The sequence below is a fragment of the Colius striatus genome, chromosome 6 (assembly GCF_028858725.1).
Source record: "Colius striatus isolate bColStr4 chromosome 6, bColStr4.1.hap1, whole genome shotgun sequence".
Classification (NCBI taxonomy): Eukaryota; Metazoa; Chordata; class Aves; order Coliiformes; family Coliidae; genus Colius; species Colius striatus.
The window spans coordinates 32,975,999-32,989,768 of NC_084764.1; positions in this window are offsets into that span (position 1 = coordinate 32,975,999).

Sequence of the window (13,770 nt, forward strand, 5' to 3'; positions counted from 1 at the left end):
GATGAAGCTTTCAGAGATCATAGAAAAATGAGAAGGTGACAAGAAATCTTTCCAGTGGAAAGATGTGGAGTGTCACCAGAGAAAGAAAGTAGACTTGAGGTTCTTTATATCACAAAATCCTCTGGGAAGCTGCTTTGCCTTCATCTGCATCCCACTGAATTTCTGGAAATCATTTCACCAGATTATTGGTACTTTGATTGGAGCCTGATTTTTAAAAATTTTAATTCAAAGAATACAGATAACTGAACCAGTGATTGCTCACCACTAATGTAGATATATTCCTTACAATAGAGAGAAGAGTTTGGATTTGGGTTTTTTTGGGGTTTTTTTTTTGCCTTTACATTTCAAACTTCAACCCAAACACAATGTCAACACAAACACAGTGGAGTAGTTCTGAGACTCTGAGAGCTCTGGACTTGGTTGATAATTTCAGCCTACACTTTAATTAAGCAAGCTACCACTGTATTGGTAGTTTCTGTACTTTCAATTAAACAAAATATCACTGAAGTGAACAGTAATTCAACTGTTTTCAAATCTTAAGACATGGCTATTCACAGGCATCAAATCTGTATAGGTAAGTGCTTCTGTCTTCAAGTAATCTAGGTATTTCAATTGTGCCATTCTGCCTTAAGTGGTTAAAAACCCCACTGATTTGTTGCCCTGGGTTAATCAGCAGATAATTGTGCCAGCTGTTTAGCAGCCTCAGCAAAGGGGGTTCTTGTAGACAGAAAGAAAAACCGGTTAAAATTGACATGAATATTACTGCATTGGTTCCTTTCTTTCTGTTATGCTTAGCTGTCACAGCATCTTTGTGCAGTGTTTTAGTTTTTTCTCTGTGAAGTACCTGTTGTCTTGTAGACACTAAAGAAGAGAAGGTGCAAGAAATCTCTGGTACCAGAAATCTCTGGTTAATGAGAGGTTAGGGAATACAAAAGCTGGTTCAAGATGAAGATCTAAGTAGGAACTGGATCCTGGTAGGATTTTGAATTTGTTGAGGGGCCTGTAAATTTCAGCCTTAAGTATCTATATTCATATCCCTGCAGGAAAGCCAAGTGCTGAGCCCCTGCTTAAATAATAAATGCCATGTGTGACAGATTTCATCTCGGTAACTGGAAATGTGTATAAGTACACACATTTCTAAATAAAACCAGGATGTTTATCAAGGTGTTATAAGTGCATATGACATCTACTGTGTTCACTAAAGAGAATTAAAGGACATAAAACTTACAGAGACAGAAACTGAAGCTGAAAGCAAAGTATTCAGAGTCAAGTGGCGAAGAAAACAATGCCCATGTGCTGAATAACAAGATTTGCATCTCCTTAGTGTTCTTTCCTACTACAACCTTGACATTTAAAATTGTTCAATACATGTAAAATTGCATTGATTCATTAATTTTTAAAAGTAAACTTTGAAAAGCGACCAAGATACATTTTAAAGAAAGATGCATAGTTAGAAAGGTTAATTGTTGTTTCAAGTTGCTTGGTAAAATCAATAGGACTTGTACCTCAAATGCTTTCCTATGCTGGGTTTTGTGGAGAAGCAGTAACAGGTATAACTCTCCATGCTGGAACCCGGGAGTTTATTACCTCCTGAAAACAAAGCAGTGACTGTCTGGGGTCTCAGGTTTTGGTCTTTGAGCAGGAGAGAGGGTTCAAGCTCCTTGCAAATAACAGGGAAAAAAAAAAGAGGAAATGTTATTTTTGCCAAGGACAGACTAGGTTACTAGGAGTCTTTGATTATGTGTGTGCATGTGTACCACTCAAAAGCTGTTTTAAAAGCCAAAGGTGAAAGTTACAGAGACAATCCCTCAGAAAGTAAGAGGTGGATTTAAGGGGTTTTATCTGTTCCTCTTGAGGGACATGCATTGTGCTACATCATTTAAGGACACAGTCCCTTTTTCCTTCACTAAGGACCCTTTGAAGCGTACAGAAGCATCAGTGCTCACTCAGCATTTGTGCTCTGGTTTACTATATGCTGTTTACAGAGCTAATGGCTTCAACATTTGTCTGCTGGGCAGAATTCAGACCTGGCTCTAGATGGGAGACGGGTCACAATTTCTTGGAAGTGAAAGGGCTAAAATGTTTCATAGATGTGGTTTTTTTCAATAAACTCCAAGGTGAGAAAACATTTTATTTTCTCTCACACATCAAAAAATGGAGACTCAGCGAGATCAAATGAAAAGCATCCCATAATTTGGGCTACTGTGTTTGGAGTTTAGCACTCATCCTTCGCACACAGCTCCTGCTGGTCCTTCTCCCTTTCCTCAGCTCCTGGCTTGCCCTGGCCACCACCAGCATGATCCTGCTGTGTGCTTAGTGCCATCTCCAGCCTGCCTCATGGGAGCATAAATGTGATAACAGCTTTGAGATTGAGTTAGCAGATTTAAATGGTAGAACACAACAGGAGTTTTTTTGTGTAGCTCTGAAAAGTTGAAGCTATATAAAATTAATGTCAGTGAGACAGAAAGCAGAGATTTTGAGACACTTCTTGTACTTCCAGCATGCAGAAGTTCAAAGCACACTCACTGGGGCTGGTCTTTTGTAACTGCTCCCACCATGCAGCCATACTTTTGAGTGTCTTGATCTCAGAGCTTGTCATCTGAGTAATTCCTCTCTGAGCATCACTTTAACCATGCGTTCAATCCGTCTCCATCCCCCCTCCCCACGCTGATCTTATTTAGATGCAGTGATACAAAAGCAAAAGCTCCATTTGACTGAGCTAATCCAATGAACCAGAATTATTTAAAATCCTTGTGGTTTTGCTCTGTACTGAGTGCATGTAGCACATTCAGTATAGTTTTTATATACATGTATCTCCACATATGCTCAGGGTTGCACTGATGGAAGCTCATGAATGTCAGACTGAATTAAAACCATTACTAATGCTCATTGAAGCCTTACATACCATTTTTAATTAGATATTGCTGATTAGATCTAGTTGTAACATACCTGGCTTTATCCCCTTTTCCTTGGGATTTAGTAGAAATTTTAAAGGCCCAATACTGTCCTTTTTTACAGCTCTATAAGCCTACTCTAAGATATTGTTCCCCGCCCCACTCCTTTAATGATAAGAAAAATTCCACAGAATTTTCACAATTCAGATGTTACTCTGGATTTTTACTCATTGTCCAATATCTAAGCATTGCCCAGGCATACTCTTTATGAAGGTGCAGCCTTCAGAGTAATAATATGTTATCTGTGTGACCAAATGGGTCCATGCAGTGACACAGAAAGCCATGAACTGGGACCAGTATTGTCCAGTCTATTCATTAATGACCTTGATGAGGGAACAGAGGCACTGTCAGCAAGTTTGCTGATGATACTAAACTGAGGGCAGTGGCTGACACACAAGAAGGCTGTGCTGCCATTCAACGAGACCTGGACAGGCTGGAGAGTTGGGCAGGGAGAAATCTACTGAAATTCAACAAGGACAAGTGTAGAGTCTTGCATGCGGGAAAGAATAACCCCATGTTCCAGTACAGGTTCGGGAATGAACTGTTAGAGAGTAGTAAAGGGGAAAGGGACCCAGGGGTCCTGGTGGGCAGCAGGATGAGCATGAGCCAGCACTATGCCCTTGTGGCCAAGAAGGCCAATGGCATCCAGGGGTGTGTGAGAAGAGCTGTGGGCAGTAAGTCAAGAGAGATTCTCCTCCCCTTCTACTCTGCCTTTATGAGATCACATCTGGAATATTGTGTCCAATTCTGGGCCCCTCAGTTCAAGAAGGACGGGGAGCAGCTGGATAGAGTTCAGTGCAGGGTCACAAAGATGATGGAGTGGAGGATCTTCCTTATGATGAAAGGCTGAGGGAGCTGGGGATCTTCAGCTTGGAGAAGAAGAGACTGAGGGGTGAACTCACTAATGTTTACAAATATGTAAAGGGTAGGTGTCAGGAGGATGGAACCAGGCTGTTCCAGTGATATTCAATGATAGGATAAGGGGCAATGTGTACAAGCTGGAACATGAGAGATTCCAGAGAAAGATAATAAAAAATTTCTCTGTTCAGGTGAGGGAGCCCTGGCACGGGCTGCCCAGATGGATTGTGGAGTCTCATTCTCTTGAAGACATTCAAAACCTACCTGGACAAGTTCCTGTGTGACCTACTCTAGGTGGTCCTGCTCTGGCAGGAGGACTGTACTAGATGATCTTTCAAGGTCCCTTCCAATCCTTAGGATTCTGTGATTCTGTGTGATTCTACAATTAACCTGGGGTCTATTCCTTTACATGTCAGCAAGCTTGTAGCTCCTGCTTGCCAATGAAGATCAAAAAGCACAACTGCATAATCTTTAGAGCTTCTTCAACTACAGCATTCACTCACTAAGTGTGCTTTGGATGCCACTGGCCTTATAAACAGACTCGAAATGTGTTAGCGGTTGGATCTTATCTGAGTTTGGATGCAGGGCACGTTTTCTGGTGAAGATTCAGTTTAAAAGTAAGGCATCATGTAGCAATGGACTTTCACTGTGAGGCGATACCACAGGAAGTCAGGAAAAGCGAGTGAGCTCTTACCCAGAAGTATCACAGATGGGTTTAGCAATGGTCCTTTGTCCTGGAACAAGAAGCACTTCTCAGAACTGGTAACACACACACACCCTGAGTCTCTGATGTCTCTAGGACTGTGTCACTTCTGCCACCAAGCCATCTATGTGGTTAATAGATGGAAAATAAATATTAGTCTCTACAATGCCAACTATGGACCCGTGTAACTGGATGCTTACTAAGGCTGCTGTGTGAGAGTGCAGATGGTCACCAAGTTTTCACAAATGAAGATTGAATTGCTTTTTGAGCTTTACTTTAAGTTCTCCAAATTTGGTCAGCTCCTGCCTGCCAGGACAGATGAATCTGTGATGCCTGACACCACCAGTGCTTAGACAGAGCCAAGAAAGTCTGCAGGCCTGTATCCTAGGGCTGAGCAGGGTTAGAAGGAAAGTCTCTGTTTTTTGGATAGAAGGAGTCCAGCTTGCTTTGTCTACTGCCTTTGGTCCCCACAGCCAGAAACAGATGGTTTTGCTCTGCAGCACGACTATCCTGGCAGCCTGGACTGCTCAGGGATTGAATGAGGTGTCTATGCTTTACATGTTCCTGCCTCTGAGCCAATACCCCATTTTCCTTGTACTCTAGGCCTTTCCTCCTCATCTGTGTCTTTGCTCTTGTGTTTCCTGGACAACAATATCTTCCATGGCATAAAGATGTTGTTTCTAGATATCAAATATTACTGTATTGGGGGACAAAACCCAACCAAAGGCTAGGGTTTGGTGACACATACAGATGTGACATTTTACAGCTTTCAGTTCAGTAACTGTTGTTAAAAAGAAGACAGAAACTATTTTTATAAAATAGGAGAAACAAAGAAGTGATGCCCCTCATAGTTAGAGTGGAACACACGCTATTTCTGTCTGGGTTCTTTTACATGTTTATTTTCACATTGTTTCCAATTTTTGGTTTCAATCCTTGATAAATAAATCATGACTTTTGGAGAAAAAGTAGTGCAGAAGAAAAGCAGCCCAACAAGCAACAAAAAGCTTAAGAGAAAGACAGAGAATCCCAGGGACCTCGGAAAATAGGGAAACAGCCTGAAAATCAAAGGCTACAGCCTTTTATCTATCTTTTTTTAACAGCAGAAGTCAATGAATTTTAAGTGTGTGGATTGGTGGCCAAAAGACACAGTGTCTGTCTCAGAAATGGAGAAGCTACGTGCTTGGAGACAGAGCTCATTTAGTTGGTAAGTGGGAGTTTTAATCACTTCCCAGTTCAGTTTGGTTCCTCAGTCAAATTCTGTAGGGGCTTGAATAGAGCTTGCTCACTTTCCTTGAACTTCACAGACAAGATTTCTGTGTGGCAGTCTTTTCACAGGTTCTGCTGGAGAAGGAGAGAGTGAAATGAACAGCTGCAAAAACTAATTTCACCAGTTTCACTGTTTTGTACTGTTTCTCACTGAGATGTAGAAGAGTTTCCATCCGTGTAGGCTTCCAGATGCAGTGAGCAGAGAGTACTTAACTGAATAGAAACCAGTTCTGCAGAGTTATTCTGAAGTGAAGCCAGAGCTTGGAAGAATGTTTCTTAACATGGGTTTCTTAAGCTCATTGGTCTTGACCTCCAGCAACACTGTAAGCACATTAACTGATTTATCTAGAAGATTAATTTTAGAGAACCTTGAACTGCAAATTAGAGGAGATTTAACTGGAAGGATGATGGTGCTTGTAGCCAGAATCTTTAAAAACCACACCAGTCTTCAGATCCAAGGTAAATGCTATGTCTGTTTGACCATGGGTAACAGAAGTATATGCCATATGCTGTGATTTTTGAAAGAAAACTGCTTTTGCTACTTAGCTCCAGGAGAGCTAGTTTTCCACTGTTTTCATGTGTTCAGGCTTATAGAATCATAGAATGGTAGGGTTGCAGAAGCAGGTCCACCTAGCTCAGGTCACTTAGGAACATGTCCAGGTGGGTCTTGAAGATGTTCAAGGAAGGAGATGCCACACCCTCCCTGGGCAGCCTGTGCCAGGGCTCCCTCACCTCACAGTGAAATAGTGTTTTCTTACATTTAAATGGAACTTTTTGTGTTCCAGCTTCATCCCATTACTCTTTGTCCTGTTGGTAGATACAATAGAAAAAAGTGATGCCCCAACCTCCTGACACCCACCCTTTAGTTACTTGTAAATATTAATAAGATCCCCCTGCAGTCTCTCCTTTTCTAGACTAAACAGCCCCAGTTCCTGCAGCCTTTCCTTGTATGAAAGATGTTGTAGTCCACCTGATAATCTTGCTGGCCCTATGCTGGACTCTCTCCAGAAGTTCTCTGTCCCTCTAGAGCTGAGGAGCCCAGAACTGGGCACAGTACTCCAGATGAGGCCTCACCAGGACAGAGGAGAGGGGGAGCAGAACCTCCATTGACCTGCTGCCCACACTCTTCTTGATGCATCCAGGATGCCATTGGCCCCAAGGACACATTGCTGCTCATGCTCAGTTAATTATCAACCAGGACTCCCAGATCTCTCTCTGCAGAGCTGCTCTCCAGCAGGTCAATCCCCAGCCTGTCCTGGTGCATGGGGTTGTTCATTCCCAGATGTAGGACTCTGCACTTGTCCTTGTTGAATCTCATGAGGTTCCTCTCTGCCCAACTCTCAAGCCAGTCAAGATCCTGCTGAACGGCAGCACAGCCTCTGGGGAATCAGCCAGTCCTCCTAGTTTGGAACTTGATGAGGGTACACTGTCCCCTCATCCAGGGCGTTGATGAAGATGTTGAACAATGTTATAGCTCCTATTAGCTCAGGAAGAAGGCAAAGAAAAATGATACATCCACCAGAGTAAACCAATACTCACACTTTTCAACCTCAAGTCCAACAGTGGTGAAGTGAACATCTGACAGGCCTCCCCAACATCAGTGTTGGGCAGCAGCATGGGTCAGCTGCTCCCTAAAGGATGGTGAGCCAAGGGCAACATGGCAGGTAGTGTGGGGAGCTCAGCAGCCAGAGCCTGTCCCACCATGGTAGGGGTCAGGTGAGCAGAATGGTGACGGCAACAGCTCCTGGGTGAGGTTTAACCAAAGGTTCAACACATCAAACAAGTTTATGGTCCAAGGTCAAGTAGGGAAATCAACCTGCAAGCCATGGTCAGCAACACTATGGTCTGTGACTGGGCATGGCAATATCTGATTGGGGCCACTAAAGCATATTAGTGCTCCCAGGGGCCTGATGATAATGAAATGCACCATGGATCTAAACTACCATTGTAATCCAGACCTCATCCTTTAGCCTTATTCTCCTTTAAAATTGCAGCAGGGCAAATCCTTTGGTCTTTCTTCATCTTTCTTTGTTGGATTTTCCAAATATTTTTCCTTGGGCTATTTTCATGCTGTGAATAATGCAGTGTGCTGTCAGTGCCAGGAGAGATCTGCTCTGTTCCTGGTGATGCTCTCACTGGGTTGCCTTCCTGATTTTCTGTCTCTTGTCTCTCCCTCTAGCTCCCCATCTTTCCTTCTCTCTGCTGGTCTCTGTGGATCATGTGGATCATTGACTTTCACCACACTCTGGCCTGTCCCCTTTGACTTTCAAACATAAACAGAAAGGTGGGCTTTGCTTCAGGCAGGTTGGTTGGGCTTTTCGGAAGCTAAAATGGCTAAAATTTGACACAACGTCTTATTGCTGCCTCAGACTAAAGTTGGTGCAAATACACCCATAAGCAGTGCAAAGTAATCCAAGCCAGGATGTTAACTTCACTAAGTCCCAGGTCAGAGCTGGCCTCGAAAACCCTTTTTAGTTTGGTCCTGCTGTGTAACAGAGGTGAATTACTCACTTCACCGCAAAACTGAGCAGAGCTGCAACACTGGATGAGTGTGGGTTTGGGTGGGAGTGAGCACAGTGGGGAATTTTAACAGTTGCTCTAGGCAATGTCACTGTGAAGTAAATGTAGCTGAAAGTGGAGCAGAAAACAAGATGGGACTTTGCCACTGCACACGTCTGGTATCATTTTTTCTCCTGGCATTCCCAGCCTGCCCATCATGCATACTGGCTTACAGCTCATTAAAGAAGCACCTGAACACTCTCCCTGGCCAAATCCTCATATATACTAATAAAAAATGCACAGCTGCAAGAGGTATTTGTTTCCCTCCATAATTCTAGTAACTTTTATTAAGCAACTTGAAATTGGGTTTCTAATGCCATTCTTTGAATTTAAGCAATCTTAATTATATTCAGGAAAAAGAAAAAAAATCACTAATGTGTGGTTTGACACAGCATTTCATCAGTTTGTCAATTCATTTCCAGTGTTTCTACTACAATTACACATTTTTTTAAACAACTAGTTGATTTTACACATGAGTATATATTCACAGACCCGTAAGCTATCTCATTCCTCTTTAAACCCAAGAAATATATAGATATATGTATGTGTGTGTGTGTGTGTTTGCCAGACTGACTGAAGCGTCTCCAAGTTTAAGAATATGCTGAGCTTATAACTGTCTGCAGTTATATTCCTTTGGGAAACGGGTCAGAGAGAAGTGTGAATTCATCAGATGCCTCTGAGGCTTGTAAATGTGTAACCTTTTTTTTTCAAAGGCATGTGTTACAGAAACAAGAACAAAGCAAAAGGTGAAAAAATGTAATAATTCACTCCCAGATCTATATTTGTTCAGAAAATACCATTTTGACTAGTGATGTCATGTTAGCAGCACTGGGAAAAGTGTTACTTTATTGCTAAAAGTTTGTCTTAACTTTCTACAAATATTCTATGTGACATCAAATCTGGAAGTTTGCAAGCAGGCACAACAGGATTTTTTATTTGGAAAAAAAGGAAAAGAGCCTGAAATAAATTAGTAGTTTGTAGTTGGTTGGGTGGTTTGTTTGTTTCAGATTAGGCTGTCTCCAAAGCAATTCCATCTTGGTTAATTCTTGATAATTTCAGTTACATTGGTCTGTGAAGAAACTGTCTTTTTTTGTGTAATTGAAGTATGAGAGGTTATGCTGCCCTGGGAATGAAGAAGCTGTCTTTTTTACTGTGCTATTAATCTTCTTGCAATTATATGTCTAGAGACAGCAGAGAACAGAATCACTGAATCTGACTGGCTGAAATAGTAGTATTGTAGTCTCTATTTTGGTGAAGACAATTTCCAGCTATATATCTGAGCTAATAGAATTCTCATGGTTTTGTGTGGAGCAATTTCTGGTAATTTGAAAGGGACTGTAAAGATGGCTCCTGTAAGAAGTTGCTCGAAACTCTCCCCGGCTCTAAGACAGACCCACTTCTGGAGCTGAGCCAATTAGGTGCCTCCATGATCACTTTATAAAAAGAATCCAGAAGAAGAGGGTTCTTCCTGTTCCTTCTTGTTCTGCCCTTCCTTCTGGCTGATTGTGGTGCAAGGAGTTGAAGGAAAGAAAAGCAACCATGAGGACCTCAAGGTCAGTAAGGGAAGAGAGGAGGAGGTGTGCTGGTGCAGAGGCTCCCCTGCATCCTGTAGAGAGGACTGGTGAAGCTGAGATTTGTTTGAACTTTATAAAAGACTCCGTGCCAGGGGCAGTGACTGTGCCCAGAAGAGACTCTGTCCTGTGGGAGGGACCCTATATTGACAGAAGCTGCAGCTGCTGGGAAGAACCCACACCAGAGAAGTTCATTAAGGACTGTGTCCCGTGGGAGGGACTCCATATCAGAGAAGGGGAAGAATGCCAGGAGTCATCCTCATCTGAGAAGAGAGAAGCGGCAGAGCCCATCTGTGAGACACTGACCACATCCCCCATTCCCTGCCCCCCTAAGCTGTTGAATGGGAAGGAGGTTGAAATATTGGGAGCAGTGAGCTGGGCCCAGGAAGAAAGGAGGGGTGGAGGAGGGAGATCTTAAAGTGCTGGTTGTAATTTTCTCATCATTCTGCTCTCTTTTTGCTCTTTGTTCTGTTCTCTTTCTTGTAGGCAGTAGGATAAACTTTCCTACTTTCCTCTCTAAGTCAAGTACTGGAGTCTGTTTTGCCTGGAACCATAATGAGCAGTGAGCCCTCCCTGCCCTTGTCTCAATCTACATCTTCCTTGCTTATCTTTTTCCTCCCATTTCACTGAGGCCTCTGCCATACTAATGGGGGTGGGGGTGAATGGGGGCAACGAGTGAGAGACTGTTGTGGTGCTTCATTGCTGCCTGGGCAAAGCCACAACAGTGGTGCTGGAAAAAAAAATCTTTTTTGTAGACTTCAGCAAAGAACTTTTCCAAAACCGCTTGAACATTTGATTTTGATGATATGTAGGTGGCAATGTCTTTTATATACCTGCATCAGAGATAATTTTGTGTGTGTGTGTCAAAGAGGTGGATAAGTCATTTTACTTAGCCTACAGTCATGTGGAGAAAAATTAATGACATTTGGTCATAAGACTTGGGTAATACTGTCCAGAAGTTGACCTTTGAAAGCAGCAAAGCAAAATTTTCAAACTTCGGGCTGTCCTCTTATTTTCAAGTTGTGCATACCCTCCATGGGGCTGACAGGGGAAATATGAACAGATCTTGCTCTCCAAAAGGTTTTTGGCAGTCCCACTCTGTCCAGCCTGGAGAGGAGGAGGCTGAGAGGAAACATGATCACTCTCTGCAACTCTCTGACAGGAGGTTGTAGTAAGGTTGGAAGCTTTGTCTTATCGCAAATTAACAAGTGATAGAACAAGAGCAACTGGCCTCAAGTTGTGCCATAGTAGATTTAGATTAGACATGAGGAAAAATTTCTTTACCGAGAGGGTTCTCAAGCCCTGGCACAGGCTACCCAAGGAAGCAGTGGAGTCCCAATCACTGGGGGGATTGCAAAGCTGTGTAGTTGTTCTGATGGACATGGGTTACTGGTGGCCATGGCAGCGCTGGAGTAACTATTGGACTTGATGATCTTTTAGGTCTTTTCCAAACTAAACAGTCCTGTGATTTAATGACTAATACCAGGATCTACATATCAATTGTGCACAACACTGAGTTCATTGCAGCCATAACTTGCAGGCAGGGCCATCCCCACTGCCCACTCTGTTCCTGAATGTGAAAAGAGAGCTGTAGGAAGGGGACTTTGGTCTTCTGGAGGTGGGTATAGCTGAGGAAAAACATGTCAGCATCCCCACCAGATTGGAATTGCAAAGCCATGCTCTTCAGGAGCTCTGTCTTTGAGAAAGTGTATACGTGTCATCACTGGAGACGTTTTGGAGGCATGACTTTCACTGGTTAATGTGCAGTAGCAGGCTACTGCAAGGGTGTTTTTGGTTCCATGACCTCATGCTACGCTGGGTTCACTTTACACTTCAATGAGCATTTAAATAATCCTTAAAGTGACTGAAACTGCACAAACCCATAATTTATACCACTTTTATGGTCCCTTCATGCTGTCAAATCTGTGAAAAGCGACTTTGACTTAGCTGGCTGCCAAGAAGCCTGATTGAGTTGTGGAGGCAAATGGATCAGCACATATCAGCGGAACCTCAGGAGCTGCTCACAGGTGCACCTTTCACCACGGTGTAATTTGACTTGTGTAAACTCACTTTGCTGAAGGCTGAGTGGAGTTAAATTAGTGTGTTTGTGGCTGCCTAGTTGCTCACCCATATGCCTAGCTATTCTGCATCAGCTGGCATATGGCATCGTGTTGAACCTGACCCTGTGGCTGAGCTCCAAGAACGAGTCGGACCATGTCCAAGCTGACTATCATGGCAAAGTTAATATCTGGGGCCTTTTCTTTCCCTGTGCAATTCAGTCATCAGCTGTTTATGTTCATAGCCACACGCACTAAAGAATAGTTTATGGCAGCACTGTAAGAAGAGAACGTGGAGAAAGGCCAGCACAATAAACACCCTTCAACACCCATTGCCGTGAAGAGCATTAAAGCTTAAGTGACAGCCTAAAAAGAAAAAAAGTGTCATCTTTGATTCATGCCACTGTTGAATTAAGCAATATAATCACTGACAAATCAATCATTACCAGCCATAAACAACCGGTTCATTAGTCAGCCTTCCTAAGGCAAAGCCGTGGACCATTAATGTGTTACACATTGGGCTGTTAACAGCAATAAAAATCAGCTCAACACTGTCAGGAGAATTACCAATAATAAAGACCAATTTCTAACATTATGAGATGTAAAGCAGAATCAAAGTAAATCAAGAGTAATTCTTCCAAGCACAAAGAAATCACTCTATAATAAATATAATTTCGGGAAATACGAGATTCTGGTGGAACATTTTAAACCTAACAGTATTTTAGGGGAATATCCTGAAGTAAGTAGAAGTGTCAGCACTTTAAAATTACCGTTTTATTGGAAAGGGCACAGACCTTTCTTGAAGGGCTATATTATATCACTGACAACTTTTTTAAAGAAATGGGGAAGTTTAGGGCTGTTTTTCTTTCAATTGATTCAGTCATTCTAAGTGATTTTAAATTTTAAAGGTTTATCTTTACCACCTCTACTGTAGTTTTTTTGGAGAGCATCTTTTGCTGGATGTTCATGTGAATCAGAGTAGCATCATCTATGATAAAATAGGTGGTTAATATTAAAGCAAGAGGGCATGAACTTGTGGAAAAGTTAAATATTTGCAAAAATTAATCTCACTTTGATTTTTAAGCTTCAAGGCCAAACACAACTACACATCTACAAAGGGAGCTTTAGACAAGCCAAAGACAGTTCCAAGATATTACCTCATTTATTGTAAACCATTCTAATTTCTTGATGGATGTGTTTTCTTTCTTTTATTTTTCAGCATCTCAGCACGCCTGTTATTGCTATCTTTCTACTTTTTCTAACAGATCTTCACTGACTATGCACAGAAAGAGGCAATAAAAACACTCACAAAAAGAGCAACATATATGTCCTCACTCTTCCTCCTCCAACTGCTATACTTCTACCTCATCACATTTCCATCCCTCTCCTTCCTGCATAAATCTACAGGAACAAGGAGATCTGTCACACTTCCCATACTTTTGAAACACACATCTCAATTAAAAAAACACAAAATTTCCCATATGCCAAAAAAACCTTAGAAGAATCTTGCAGATAACAGTACATGATTGAATGAGAGCTTTCAGCAATTCCAGTAGACAAATCCTCTTCATTTGGTCTCTTGTCTCAGCTTTATGAAATTAGATGAGCATTAGTACAGGATGCTCAACAGGATAGTGCCCCATATGCTGTGAGACCAGGCCAAGTTCACTGCAGTTGCCAGAGACAGAAAGAAAAAGAAGATTAAAAGATCAAATTCCAGTACCATGTGGAAGGGAGCTAGAAAGCCACTGCAGACCTGGAGTGTGTGCACGTTCTTTACCCTTCAATAATACTGAAGTTAA